The 15,607-nt window shown below is 35.6% G+C and overlaps 1 protein-coding gene and 1 long non-coding RNA gene across 2 annotated transcripts in view; one reads left to right on the top strand and one right to left on the bottom strand.

The window, feature by feature from the left end:
- LOC118762531 overlaps positions 1–8,295 on the bottom strand; it is an 18,260-nt gene extending 9,965 nt beyond the window's left edge. The window contains exons 1-2 of the long non-coding RNA XR_004998287.1: positions 8,161–8,295; positions 1,322–1,325 (exon numbers count right to left, since the gene is read on the bottom strand). This is a non-coding gene — a long non-coding RNA (uncharacterized LOC118762531). The remainder of the gene's footprint in view (positions 1–1,321; positions 1,326–8,160) is intronic.
- The window catches only part of LOC115209736 (tumor necrosis factor receptor superfamily member 16-like), a 147,828-nt gene that overhangs the window by 44,677 nt on the left and 87,544 nt on the right, over positions 1–15,607 (top strand). The window lies entirely within an intron of this gene.

Below are 15,607 nucleotides of genomic sequence, written 5' to 3'. Positions count from 1 at the left end.
CGGCAATATAAGCAAGATATTCAGTCAGGTGGAATGTACTTAATGGATGGATATTGGATCCTTTGTCTTTGTTAAAGATAGATGCACGGGTGAGTAACGCTAGAAGGGTGTGTGAGGTGTGAGATGGGAAATAAGCTTTTTGAATCCCGCCAATTGCTCTGTGTGCTTATGTGTGATGTATGTTATATAGATATATATGTATACATGAGCATTATATATATATATATATATATATATATATATAATGCTCATGTATACATATATATACACATGTATACACACATATATAGTTATATTTACAGGGCTGAAACGTATAAAGGAATATGCATACACACACATGTACTATCTATAGTGTAAAAATATACACACACACACACATACATATAGCGTGCGTGTGTGTCTGCTTGCGCGCGCACGTGTTTGAGCGTTAGTAAAGAGTTTGTGATATTCGCCATTTTTCATTGCTCGGATTGAAAAGATTGGCAGACAAATTGCACTGTTTAGTAGAATTACGTTGGTTTTCAACTCCTTATATTTGGGGAAGAAACAGAAATTATATGAATTCAAACTAATTTTGTTATCTTTTTGTCAACGGATAATACCAAATAATTTCATTTATATTTTAGTTGGCATTAATCCGGTACTAGTGTTTGAAAAACCGTTGTATTAGGTAATTTTAATAATTCTTCTTGCTATATACACAAGGGCTGAAAGTTTGTGGGAAGGTTAGTCAATTACATGAACTCCACTGTGCAACTGGTTCTTGTTTAACCGACCCCCACATAGGAAAAGACGAAGTCGGCATCAGCGGAATTTGAACTCAGAACTTAAAAGAAATACCACTAAGCACTTTTTTCCGGTGCAGGATTCAGGCAATTCGACGCCTTAAGACTTTTTAATAGTCCGTTCTTCAAGCACAATGCCTGAAATTTGCACTTGTCGATTACATCTGTCTCCCTACTCGACTCGTTCTATTTTATCGACTTCCGAAGGATGAAAGGCAAAGTCGACCCCAGCGGAAGTTGAACATAGAACGTAAAGATATAAGAAATGCCGCTAAGCATTTTCCCAGCAAGCTAACGGTTTCTGCCTGTTCGCCACGTTAACACATTTTTATAATGATGTTAGTTACTAATATAACTCTTTTTGGGTTTGAAAATGTTCGTCTCGTCCGATCTTTGCATATCTTTGGTAAACATTCGGGTCAGGTACCTGATGTGAGGGTAACTTGTTATTTTGATGCAACGCTCCCTTTCTTTTATAGTGTCCACTGCTAAGTGTTGTTTTTTTTTGGGGGGGGGCAGTTCACCCCTAGTCGAACAGACCTGTGCTAAAAGACATTCCAGCCGCGACAATACCGACGAGCTATAATTTGAAGGGAATTTGACTGTGATTTCTAGTAGCCCGAGTGAGTGTGTAGAGAGGCTGTTTTTGTCCCCATTGTGTTAGAATGTGCATGTAATGTATTGTAAATAACATCTGGAGAAGCGGAGCTACCATGTTTGCTGGCAAAACTACACACAACCATTGGTCTGCAAGGTGAAAGTTAACCTAATATTAAACAACATTTTCTACTATTTATATTTAAATTGTAATTTTAAAGTAGCAAAGCAACAGAAATGGTAATGTTCGACTGTTTCGAGAATTCCAGAGTTTTGACGAGTATGGAACTGCCTCTTAGCCACTATTGTTCCTAGGTATTCTCTGACCTCTTGGGATCTCAGTTGGGTTAATTAGCATGTTATGGAAGAAAGTCCAAACACAAACTCTCATTGCCTTGTAGAGTGCTTTGGGAAAGAGAAAGGTTTGGGGGAGTCAACTTCGACAGCAAATCAAGGAGTTAAGTTCCTCAAGTGGTCCGGTACTCTCTTTGATACCCTTCTGGCAACTCCAGGAGTAAGTGGTACTCTCTAGCCCCGTAAGGCAATTCACCTAGGTGAAGACTACTCCAATATAAAACCTACAACTTGCTAGTCCTTAGATATCTCAGTCTGCTGAGCCACTGTGATCAGACCTCCAGGTGGGATCAGATTACATTGACCGACTTTCACTTTAAAACTACTAACTGCAGGCAGAAAGAAAAGCCCAACAGCGTCAAGACTCAGTTTACATAGCCACCTGAGGGCGTTTCACTCTTCTCCAAGATATCGGACACGAAGAATCTGCCCTCATCATCGTCATTCAGATTGCCCTTCATGATTTGAATTCAGACCCCACTTTTGATATCCCTATATGTATATATATATATATATATATATATATATATATATATTATACACACATACACACATGCCTACACAGATCATACACTGTGTGTATTTGTGTTTGTGTTTGAATAAATACTTTGATAGAAAGACACTTATATAGATAAGCAGATAGGCATACGCGCGCTCGTCGTCTGTATCTGCGTGTATGAGTTTTTGTTAAAGCTGTGTAGTCAAAATAAACGAATGATGTGCACGCTAAAATAAGATTTAATAAAACCCAACATGTGACATTGAAAACTGCGAAACTAAAAAGCCACAGCATTGAAACCCAAACAAAATAAGCAGTTAAATTTGCCAAAGAGCAAACCGACCAACTAACCAGCCAACAACATCGCTAAAAACCATAGAAGCTTGCTTGTATTAGCTTCGTTTGAAGACTTCTCTAATTAAGTGCCTGCTCCACAGTTGTCATGCAACTGCCATATTTACAGAACACAATCCAACGCACATATACAAAAACAAACATAATACGTACATAAATATATTTGTGTGTGTGTGTGTGTATATATATGTATATATATATTATATTAATAACAAAATAATAAATAAAACATGCATATATACATACATATATGTACATACCTACATCTATATGTATATATACATGCATATATGGCTACAGGACACCAAAAAAACGTCGAACACAATGAGAAACGAAAACATAAACACAAAACCAATATATATATATATCATATCCGGCAAATATATACTTGTGTATGTCTATATTGTTTTGTGTGCGTGCATATTGGTAGACAATAGATATAATCAGGTACATAGACACATTATATATGTATGGTTGAGTGTGTGTGTGTTTATTTGGCAAAAAAAAAATGACCGTCCCGAAATATAACAATATGTATATAAATATGTGTGTATGCGTGTATATATATGTGAGTGTCCATAGACATATATATATATATATATATATATATATATATTATATTTCTTTATTGCCCACAAGGGGCTAAACATAGAGGGGACAAGCAAGGACAGACAAAGGGATTAAGTCAATTATATCGACCCCAGTGCGTAACTGGTACTTTATTTATCGACCCGGAAAGGATGAAAGGCAAAGTCGACCTCGGATATATATATATATATATATATATATATATATATATATATATAATATAATACGTGTGTGTGTGTGTCGGAAGACACGAGTTTGAGTTCCTGCTTCCTTATTAACATTTCTAAGTTTTCAAAATGTTTTTCTAAGCTTTCTCTACCCCACAATCTGATGGAATCGATGGTGTCATGTTGGTGACGCTTGCACCAAAAGATCGTGGGAATAATGTGACTGATAAAATCACCAACTCCGAATTTAGAATATTAAGAGTTTAACGATTCACTCGCATTTTTCTGCATGGGTGCAACACCATATTCTTGTGCGAAATTATTTCTAATAATGCGCTATAATGGCTCCTTGCATTATTAAGTGCATAAGTCAGTCGAAAAAGAATGTTGTACACGTGTTTCATTTACACACACACAGAAAACTAACTGAAAAGGATGCGGACTTGTTATTCATATCAAAATAAGCTAAAAAAGCAACATACAGCACACGTGAAGGTAATCATCGGTTTAACCTTCAATATATAACATCGAATGTTAAAACTTCACAAATTGTATGTATACATACACACATGTTTGCATCCATACATTACATATATATTAGTATAAACGTGTTCAGTTAAATGAAATTACTTAAGGAAAAGCTTTGACTACAAACGTTCGAGGCATAAGTGTACATACGATCATATATTCATATATATATATGTGTGTGTGTGTGTGTGTGTGTGTTGTGTGTGTGTGTTGTGTGTGTGTGCAGACAAGAATTGATATTTATGCATTTATATACATGAACATACGGCTTCTTTGCATACGGATACACCGTAAAATCATCCATCATAACATAATCGGATATCACTTCATGAACACACGCATGTGAGCAATTCCGGTTACTATATGTTACACACATAACTATATGTATATATATATATATATATATATATATAATTTATATATATATATATACTTATATAGTGTATGAGCTTGCATATGCATTATATGAAATGTGTATGTTCATATGTGTGTGTTGTGGTATATATATATATATACATATGTAAAATACATGCACATATAACATGTATGGCCTCAACATAAAAACGACGCGTTTTCAGAGGCTATATAATATATATGTTGAGTAATATATTATATATATATATATATATATATATATATATATATATATATAAACATACATAAACACACACACATAACTGCCTTTGAAGCTAAAAGACTTCAGAGAAGTTGCGTTACATCCGTATGTATGTGTGTAAATATATATAATATATATGTATGTCTGTATGTATATATATCAAAAGATAAGTTCAAAGTTGTTGCGTTTTCATATTTGTTGTACTAAAAACCGCTCCTGTAATATATATCCTTACCACCCTGTTCTCCCCCTTTACCTCCCACCCTCTCTATAATTGTTTTTCTCTCCTTTTCTCTCTCACCCTCTATCTTTCACTCTTCCGTTTTGCAATTATAACATTTCCATGTTGTTTTTGCCTCTTCTCTCCCTTATCCCCCTAATCTCTATTGCTCTGCTCGTCTTTCTTTTTCTAGGTACCTCTTTCTACTGTTCTCTTCTCGTTCATCCCACTCTCTCCCTAACGAATCTCTCTCTCTCTCTCTCTATCTATCTATCTATCTATATATATATACACACACACACATCTTTATCTGTCTATCTCTCATCTTTTATCTGTTTATCTTTATATCTATCCATCTATGTAGCTATCTTATGTGTGTGTGTGTGTTATATATCGGTTTGTCTATCTTTTCTATTCTTTCTTTCCTTTTTTTATCGCTTAGATTTCTTACATATTCACTTCTCATACTTGCTTTCTATCCACCTCTCTCGCACCTTCTCTATTTTACTTTTACATTTCGCTTCCTATTATTCTTCATTCTCACTTTCATTCGAGTTTCTCCTCTGATTTTCTTCTCTTATCTATCTATTTATTTGTATCTCTCTTTTGCGTTGTTTTTTTTGTGTGTGTGTGTTGCTCTCCTCTTCCTCATTCCGTATTGGCTCTCTACTTTCATTTTCCTCTTTCAGTTCTTTTTTTCTTTCTTTTTTCTCACTCAGTCCCTCGCATAATTCCCCTCTACTTCGCCTATGTTTGCGACTCTGTAATTGGCTCGATAGTTCTCTCTCTCTCTTCTCTCTCTCTCTCTCTCTCTCCTTTCGTTCATAGATTTGTTCTCTATCATCAACTTTATACACACATGCTTCGTCCTTTTATCTTTCCCTAGTATTTAGTTCTTGCTCTTCCTTGAACCTGGCCGTCTCTCTCTCCCTTCCTTCCCCTCTAACTCTTCATTTACGTCTCTCAAAAACCAAGCTCAAACACTGAGTGGAAACACTTAAAACAAACAAAACACAACTGTTAGCGGCTTGAAACATATTTAAGTACACATATAAGCTTATTCACAGCTTCTTTAGTAATTAACTCGTGTGTATGTGTGTGTGTGGTTTCATTTAATCTTTTGTGGTGTTTCTACATGTTTGTAGAGTGCATGTGTTTCTGTGTTTATATGTGCATGCGCTTATGTGTGTGAATAAATGTCATTTCAATCTTTCAATTTGTTTCTTTTTAATATTGTAACACATACAAGCATGCATTTACATACCTTTTCATCTTTAAATTATACATAAATGAAAAAATAACAAACAAAACATATATACCACAGTCACATGCGCACGTGTATATATTTTATATATTACATTGTGTGTGTACAAACACAGAGATGTATGTATGTATGATATATATAATATATATATATATATATATATAATATATATATATATATATATATTACATTACACAGTCAAAAACATTTGATATATAAAATTGAAAACGTTTGATTAGACTGAATATTTTAGTGCATGCACACATTTTAAAACATGTCTATATATCCACACACACACACACGTAAATATATGAATACAACTTTTACACCCACATTGTGCGCACAACCGCAGAAACACACACACACACATACACACACTTCTATTCTGTGTTATTTTCCATATGCCTATTTGAAGTGTCGACTGTGACTGGGTCCATTACAAAAACCTCGCCTTTCCTATTTGCAACATGAAAAGAGCGCGGCCACCTAATATATCTGCAGCCATACTAGTTCAATGGACGTCACCGGAAGTTTATTTCCCAGCGGCCTTTCTCTTCAGAGGAGCGTACAATGGCATAAAATACCAATCCAAGACTATATAAGCTGCTTTCATGCTAACAAATTTCGCCTACTGCAAGTCGCCATCATCATCATCGCTGCCTCTGTCGTCGTCATCGTCATCATCGTCGTCGTCAATTCATCTATTCATCCAAGTGTAACAACATTCCCTCCAACTTGCACCTCCATTGAAATCTTTGAACTCTCTATATATATGAATAGAGTTTCACTTGCTCTCTTCTCAATCTTTATAGATGTGTATGTATGTATATATATATATATATATATATTATATATATATATAAATGAATGTTTATATATTATATGTACATGAACAAACATGAATGTGAGTGTGTATGTACGTATATGTGTGTATCAGCACATACACTCATCATATACGCATACATGTATAATGTGTATATATGGATATCCATAAGTATATGTGCGTGCGTGCGCGTTTGTATGTGTGTTTGTGTAATAAATATATATATATATATATATATATATATATTACACAAATTATGTATATATTACTTGCAGCTGTTTTCACTCGGAGTGACTTGAGCCGGCTCCGATGTGTTCAGAGTTTCAGTGGGAATACAAGTTCACATGTGGTCCCCGGTCACATGTGTACACACATTGGGATAGTGTAATCCATAGCAGCTCATCTTTCAGTCGTTAGTCGACCGTCGCAGAGGATACGCTGTCCAAGTCACCACCGATGAACGTAGCAGACGTGGCCTGAGTTTGAAGCGAGTTCTAGAGACAAAACCTAAAGACTGCCTCACTTCCAGCACGCTGGGCACCAAACCGGAATTTCTGAAGGCTTGTAATATTGCTTGATAGTATTTGAAATTACACAAGGTTCATCCGTCCTTTTGACAGGTTTTGTTTTCTAGTTCTGCTGTGTCTCTGCCAACCCTCCTCACCGGGCAACCTAGTGGGGGTACCGGTCTAGTCGCCGACGACCCGACAATGAAACAAGTTCTACTGGACTCGATATTACTGCTAGTACTCATGAGAAACCTCACAAGTGACTTGACACATATATGTATATCTTTCTATATTATACACACACACACACACGACAGAAATAAATAGATACCCTCATATTCCTTAAAATTAATTTAAACCTGAAATTATACATTCAAATTATTTACTAACTATTATATGAACATCTCATATTAGAGGACATGCCCTTTACATTTTTCAATGCATGGATCCTATTAGACATGCTACTGATCGGATGAAGAATATTCTCTCGAGGAATTTCTTGCCAAGTTTCATGCAGTAATCTCAAAAGATCTGACTTTGAGTATGCTTTGTTGTTCTTCTTATGAAATGTTATGTCCATTATGATGACCCAGCGGTATCCAACAGGGTTCATATCTGGTAACTGGCTTGGTCATGGAAACATGTTAATGCCACTCTCTTACAACCAACCTTGGGTCGTTTTAGCCGTTGTGACAAAAAGCTCCATCTTCCATAAATAGTCTTCTTTAATCATTTCACCACTGGAGAAGATTGGCAGGAGTTCTTTCTATAATATGGACATATATTTATCGGAGTTTATGTTTCCCTCACTCTCCACCATCTCTGATCGACCATTGCTCCAAATTGCGCCCATAACCATCACAGAATAGCGGTCGTGTTTCATTATTGGCTGCAATCTTTTCGCGTGAAATTTTTGATCACAGAGTCTCCAGACACACATCCGATCACTGTCAGAAAATACAGCAAATTTGGACTCATCAGAGAATATGACTGTCACAACGTCAGTGATCTCTCCATCATCTCATTGGCCCAATCTTTTCTTCACTTAATATTGCCTGGTCGAAGAAATGGCTTCCTTCTTGCTGTTCTGCCATAGTAACCAAGTTTGTGGAGATACCTGACAGCTGTTCTGAGATTGACATCAACTTGTTATGCTATGTCAGAGGCCTTGCAACGAGGATTATCCTCCACACTTCTCTTAACAAAACAAAAGGTCCTGTCAGCGGGCCCTGGTCGACCTAGGTGAGGTAATGCAGACACTCTGCCCACCTTGGTGAATTGCACAATCACTCTATTAATTGTAGAAAGTGGGATCCCACGGTTTCCTGCGATTTTACTCTGATTAGGTCCACCTTCAGATTGACTCACAATACGGCCTTTTTGAAATTCAGACAGACAGTTCGAAGCCTTCTTTTCTATGTGGCATGATTAAACAGTCACATATAGAACCTGAAACATAAATATGTCAATTAATGAAAAAATATAAACCTTTTCAAGTTAAAATAAGCATAAACGATGTGTTATGGGATGTCCTGTTTACTTCAGTCATGTCTATATATACATATGCAATATATGTATCATCATCATCGTTGCCGTCATCATTTAACGTCCTTGTTCCATACTGGGAATTGATTGGACACATTCTATATGTGTGTGTGTGTGTGTGTGTGTGTGTGTGTGTGTGTGTGTGTGTGTGTGTGTGTGTGTGTAAATATTCTTTCTGCAGAATCTCACCTATGCCGTCTGCATCACTGTTTTCATCAGTCAGAGGTTTAACAGATAAAACAACAACCTTGCATTTATGGCGAATGAAAAAAAAAAAAACACTTTTCGGAATTGAGTTTTATTTTTCAAAGGTCCAGTTCTTCTGTGCTGTTCTTTGATTATCGATGACAATCTTAATGCAATTTTGAAGATTATAATTTTTGGATTCGAGCAAAGCTATATCTGGCAATTGAGGGTATTGCCGATGGCAATATTCCAGTCGGTTGATTGCTTTAAAACATTAAAAAAATTTTCCTTTTAAGTGTTTTTTCTATTTCGAGGTAGCTTGTGTTTCGTTTTGTTCATGGACCATAGTGGGTTGTGGTATGAACATATATTTATAACAGTATCCACAAATAACTTCAGGATGTATTGATGTTGGTTGGGGTGAGAGTGTGTGAAAGACCAATCAACGAGTGGAAGATAATGAGTGATTGCACTCCAGGTAGCAATGTGAAGATCCAGCAAGTGATAACAGTGTACTGGAATGAGATTCTTAAGTATCACCTTTGGCTGCCGGAATCTCATGCTACAGAGAACCATGTCATGGTTAGAAAGAAAAATTTCTTTTGTTCGTTTGTTTTCGCTGCAATATTATGGGTAGTGTTAGCGTGTTTACTTTACACTAAGTCGAATGTACTTTTATTAAACCTCGTTGGCACGAACACGAGTTGCGATACTCAGAAATTGTCCACGAACTTAAAAAGTGATTCCAATGCTAATTTGCCTGTGGTTGAAATGCACATACCTGTTTACAAGGTATGAGGAGATCATTCAACAGAAAAGAAATTGAAATCACCTATCATTAAATAATGGATAAAATAAACTTAATATTTTGTAGGCACTCTTTGAAGCACAGAAGAGGTGCTTGGGTTGACCTGAAGAACCTAATTATAATTAAATCATAGGTTTTGTTATATATAGATACTGATTTACAGATTGGAGAATGAAATATTTGTATCTGCAGTAAATGAGTTGTGTAGGAAAATGGGAACTCCTCCATTTCTTCTGCCAATATGGTCCTTGCGAATGGTAAAATTCCTCACTTTTACTTCAGCTTCCAAATTATGAAAGTGGGTTTCAGTAAGGACGAAGAAAAGAATGACGGTGGTGGTCGGCGACCCAATCTTCAATGAATTGGATTTTCTATCTTTTTTCATTTGATGGAAGAGTTGATGCTGTGTGTAAAGCAGAAAAAATCCCGGAAGGGTCTGTATGTGTTCACAGTACTACAACAAAGCAACGAAAATTTCAACGAAAAATTCTCCAAAGGGGGAGAGCCCTCAGGGTTCTTCCCAGAAACACCTCAAAAGCACAGTCACCTTAATGATTCTGACAAGCACCCTCCCCAGTCAGTCTTCCTCCTAATCTAAAAGTGTATGTTCACAGCATGTCCGTTTATTCGTACCATAATAATGATTCTTTCTAATTTTGGTTCAAGGCCAACAATTTTGAGGGAAGTAGGAAAGACGAATACATCGGCTCTTATTTTATCGACTCTGAAAAGATGAAAGGCAAAGACGACCTCTGCGGAATTTCAACTCCGAACATAAAGAGCCGAAAGAAATGCCGCTAAGCATTTTGTCATGCCATACATTTTGAGAGAAGGAACAGTCGATTATGCATTCTTTCGCTCTTGATGTCAAGTATATGGACACCAGCATTTGACATAATTGGATGGATACGACTAAATATCGCTCTCGTTTTTCTGCTACTGACTTGCTGCCTAAACCTTTTTCTTTTTTCTTTTTCTTTATTCCTTTATGTTTTTTCGGGATTTTATCTTTTTCCAATAAGGATAAATAATAAACAATTGCAGCGTAGAAGACGCATATCAGCCACTCAAAACAACACACAATGACTGTTAACTTACACATTTATCATTTGTTATTTGGTGTCAACATTTTTGTCCTGTCAACTGCAGTGTAATGTTGTCAGTGACCAGATTGCAATGCACGAGACGAAGGTTTTGATACCAAATAACTAACAACAAATGTTTAAGTGAAGTCTTTGGGTGTTTTCGAATGGTTAAAATGTGCCTTCCGGGTTGCACCCATTTTAGTTTCAACACACGGTCTCAGATCAAATCACTAACCTGACAAGTAATAGTAATAAATTATTATTATATAATAATTTATAATAAATAATAATTAGTCTTTGCAATACAATGACATTTCCGTAAGATACCGCACAGTGAGATCGAACCTGGGATATGTGATTGTGAGACGAACTTCTTAATTATTCAGTCATATGAATAAGAAGTTCGCTTCGAAATCATTCCATGTTAGATAGATCCTAATGCCTATCGCTTCGACTCGGCCAAAACTTTGTGAGTGAACCTCGTAGACGGAAACGGCGAGGAAGCCCGCTGTGCTGAAGCACAAACTCGGTACTTCAGAGCGACTCACCTTAGATTCAACTTTGAATAAATCTTACTTCTTCCTACTTCCCTGTATTGAGTACTTTTTCATCATTTTCGCGCCAAATTTAAAAGAGACCAGAATATACTGATGAGTAAACATTAACTACTTCCGGTTATCCAATAGCTTGTTATTCAAATGTATATGAATAGAGAGAGAAAGTTTTACTCTTTTAAATTATATGATGTTTGAATACGGGAAATTTTGAATTAGCTTAATGCAATTATTAACAGCATCAATAACGACACAAAAATGAAAGACTATAAAGAAAAAACAGAATAATAGAAATATATACATTAAAGATCGTGAACAATAAACGTATATAGCGTTGATAATTTATTGGCTACACTGAAAATTTCTTAAAATGGAATTACATCAACAAGACATTGGATCCATGGTGTGTGTAGTACGTATATGTTTGTATATATGCATATATATATATATAATATATATATATATAATGAAATGCAACAAACATATATGCTTATCTATATTATAGGACCGACATTGAGATGGGAGCTCGGAATAAATGAATAAGCAGACAATGAGAGAAGGCTGTGAGAAATGGAGTAATGCCTGTATATATTTGATATTATTTGTATGTGTATGTGTGTCTATACGTGTATATATATATATATACACACACACGCACAAATGCATAAACATTTATACATATATTTATATCTGCATATATATATATAAATGTATATAGCATACTCTCATGAATATATGAGTGACAGAAGGAGAGAGAAAGAAGATATGTTTACAAAGCTATAAAAGAAGAAATAATATGAATGAAATTGAGGAAGAAACAGATGTCTAGAGAGAATGAGGAGAGACGAAGAGAAAGGACATCATTGTTGTTGTGGTGTTGGTGTTGGTAGAGATGCTGTTGGTGAAGGTTGTGCTGCTGTTGGTTGTGACGTTGCTGATGACGGTTATGATGTTGGTGCTGATGATAGTGTATCTTTTCAGTGTTGCTTTATATCTCTCGTGTGAATTCTTTGCAATCTTGATTTGGTAACTTATGAAAGAGAAATTGGAAGAAATTTCTCCCTCTGGTCAAATTTATATTTGTAAGAATTATTTGATATTTACAAACTCTCTCTCACCTTCTCTCTCTCTCTCTCTCTCTCTCTCTCTCTCTCACTCACACATACACACACTCTCATGCACATATTCGAATTCATGGATAATCACGCACGCGCACATATGCATGTGTGTATATATAAATATATATACACGTATGTATATATGAGAAAGATAGGGTGGTGGGAGGAAGAATCCAAGGAAATTGTGCCATCAAAAACATAAAGTAAATGAATCTCAATGAAATATGTAAAAGAAAAAATGCTGTTGAAGTTGTTACATACAAACATATTTTAGCAAAAATGGGTGGAGGCGAAATTTGCACAATGGTAAACTGACTGGCAGGCAGTGAATTTGCAAAACGGAATCAAGAAAATGAAAGAAAACAAGAAAATATTAAGTTGAATGAAGTGGGGTGGGTGTAAAGGAAATGAAATATTCCTGCAATGATGATTCGATGGTGGATTTGTAATATCAGATGTCAGCTTTCAAACTGTGCTCGGTGGTCGTAAATTGAAAAAGCATTGTGACAAGCTCTGTATGCGTGTGCTTTGTGCTTTCTTGATGTGATATACACAAGCATTTGAAAAAAATATATAGACGTGATCACGTTTATAATAAATGCCGTTGTGCATTTATATATTTCGTGGCACGCAAAATGAGATAACTCCAATCTTATTTGGGTGATATGTGTGTGTGTGTGTTATTTTCAAATCGAATATTGACTTGTAATATATTTTGTGTTGAACACATACGTTTCTGAACTTATTGCGTTTCTATTGCATCTGCTCTTTTCTTTGGGGGACTTCAATACTTTTATATATTAATTTTTTTCATGTTACTAATTTTTGTTAATATAAGTCTGATTGTGACGTCCTTTGTCGTTCTACCGCTAACATACAGAAACACCTAAGTTCAACGCAAAGTCTGTTGCAACATGTAAATATACTCCTTTTAAAAATTAACGCAGTTTTTCTCTGTTTTAACTTTATTTATTATCATTGTAATACGTTTAAGTAAACGTATTTTCCGTCATTATAAATAGACCGCAACAGAACAGTTAGTATAAATAATACACTAATACACACGGGCATACATGCACGTGTATGCACGCATACTAGTTTACTATGTATATAGATGATTGTATGCATATCATGTATATCTCTATAATCCAAAGTTTCTTTGCGACAGCACTAAAAATTTTATTCATATAATGTTTCAAGGACAAATTATCCGAGCGGAGTACTTTCTACCCGTGATGTAAGATTGATGTGAATAGTCGTGGAGTATTGGCTTGTATAAACGTAACCGTTTGTGATAATTCAAAACATGTAGAATTCATTCATTTACTAGAAGCTAAAACTACTTTGTTGTCACAATAAAGGGTATTTTGATTGATTGATAAAATGACATCGACGGAAACATTTTCGTATAACTGAATTCATTATAAAATTGCAAGTTGTTGTCTTCATGTAAGCAGATAATCTATGCATCACCTCTGTGTTTCGCATGGTGATAATTTATTTACACCTTGTGACTGAATTTGGTAGACGGAAAGCGTGTGGAAGCCCATTGTACGTGTGTGTCCATATGTATGTGTGTGTGTGTGTGTGTGTGTGTGTGTGTGTGTGTATGTATGTCATTGTTCAATTTTATTCCAAGATTTCTCGACGATAAAGAGCCGGTTTCTAACCTAGATTCAAGGCACCTTCATTGGAATTTCAACATAAACCACAGGGTATTTTTGTTGGTATGTATGCATGCATGCATGTATGTATATGTGCATATTTGTATGTTTTGCTTTATGTATGTACTCTCATGCATATGGTTGCATATCTAGACATGCTCATATATATTTAAATGATAAACGTCTGGAAAGTTCTACAGATTTCTACACTTCCAGTGATGGATTGGATCTGTAGTCTTCGAATTAGCTTTCTCCTTTCTGGTTTTGAGACGCCTAATTTCTCAGGATTGGTATTTAGGCAGTGTGTTACGTATCCTAGGGTCCCAATAATTTAAAGTATAAACCTATGTGTGTATGTTATTCTTTTTTTTTTGTTTCAGTAATTCGACTGCGGCCATGGTGAAGCACTGCCTTCAAGGGTTTGGGTCAAGCAAATCGGCCCCAGGACTTTATTTTATTTTTTTTAAGCATAGTACTTATATCGGTACCTTTTGCCGAACCGCTAAGTTATTCGGGCGTAATCACACCAATACCGGTTGTCAAGCGGTGATAGGGAGACAGACACAAACTCACACACGCACACACACACACACACACACACAAACACAAACACACACAGATATATACATATATATATGACAGATTTCTTTCAGTTTATTTGCGAGTATTGTTAACACTAGCAAACTCAAAATAAACCAGTGTATTTTTTACATACACACACACACACACACACACACACACACACCACACACACACACACACACACACACACATATATATATATATATATATATATATATATATATATATATATACATATATATATATGTGTGTAAGAAGAAAATGGAGGAAAAATAACAGGAAGAAGTTGGTCGTTTGCGCTAGTAAGCCATTAATTTAATTAATTAATAAAGAAAAGTGGTAGTAATAGTACATTTGCGATCGTTTCTGCTTACCAGTTGTAGTGGTAGACATCATCAGAATGCATAGTCATATGTAGAGGTAAGAAGAGCGAAAGGCATAGGGATACATTGGTAACGAGAATAAAGACAAAGAATGGTGAGTCTTACATTATAGTAGATTTCATAGTTGATAATTCTGCTGCGAAGTGGATGTAAGATGGAGGTTATTTTGATATGTCCTAAGTTTAAGTAAGCGCATATTTTGCATGTGTTTATTTTCCCCGGCGCTGTAAAGAAAGGGAGTTAACTCTAACTCATGGTGAAAAGGGGGCTAACACTATCCGGATTACTCAGTCCGGTGTGAGTAAGGAATTTATGTGTCTTTTGGACTTAAAGTTGTACGAAAGTTCGTAGTAATGAGGGGAGCCCTGTGTAGGTGTA

This window comes from Octopus sinensis, linkage group LG3 (genome assembly GCF_006345805.1).
Source record: "Octopus sinensis linkage group LG3, ASM634580v1, whole genome shotgun sequence".
Lineage (NCBI taxonomy): Eukaryota > Metazoa > Mollusca > Cephalopoda > Octopoda > Octopodidae > Octopus > Octopus sinensis.
The sequence above is the reverse complement of the archived record's forward strand: the minus strand, read 5'-3'. Positions and strand labels throughout refer to the sequence as shown.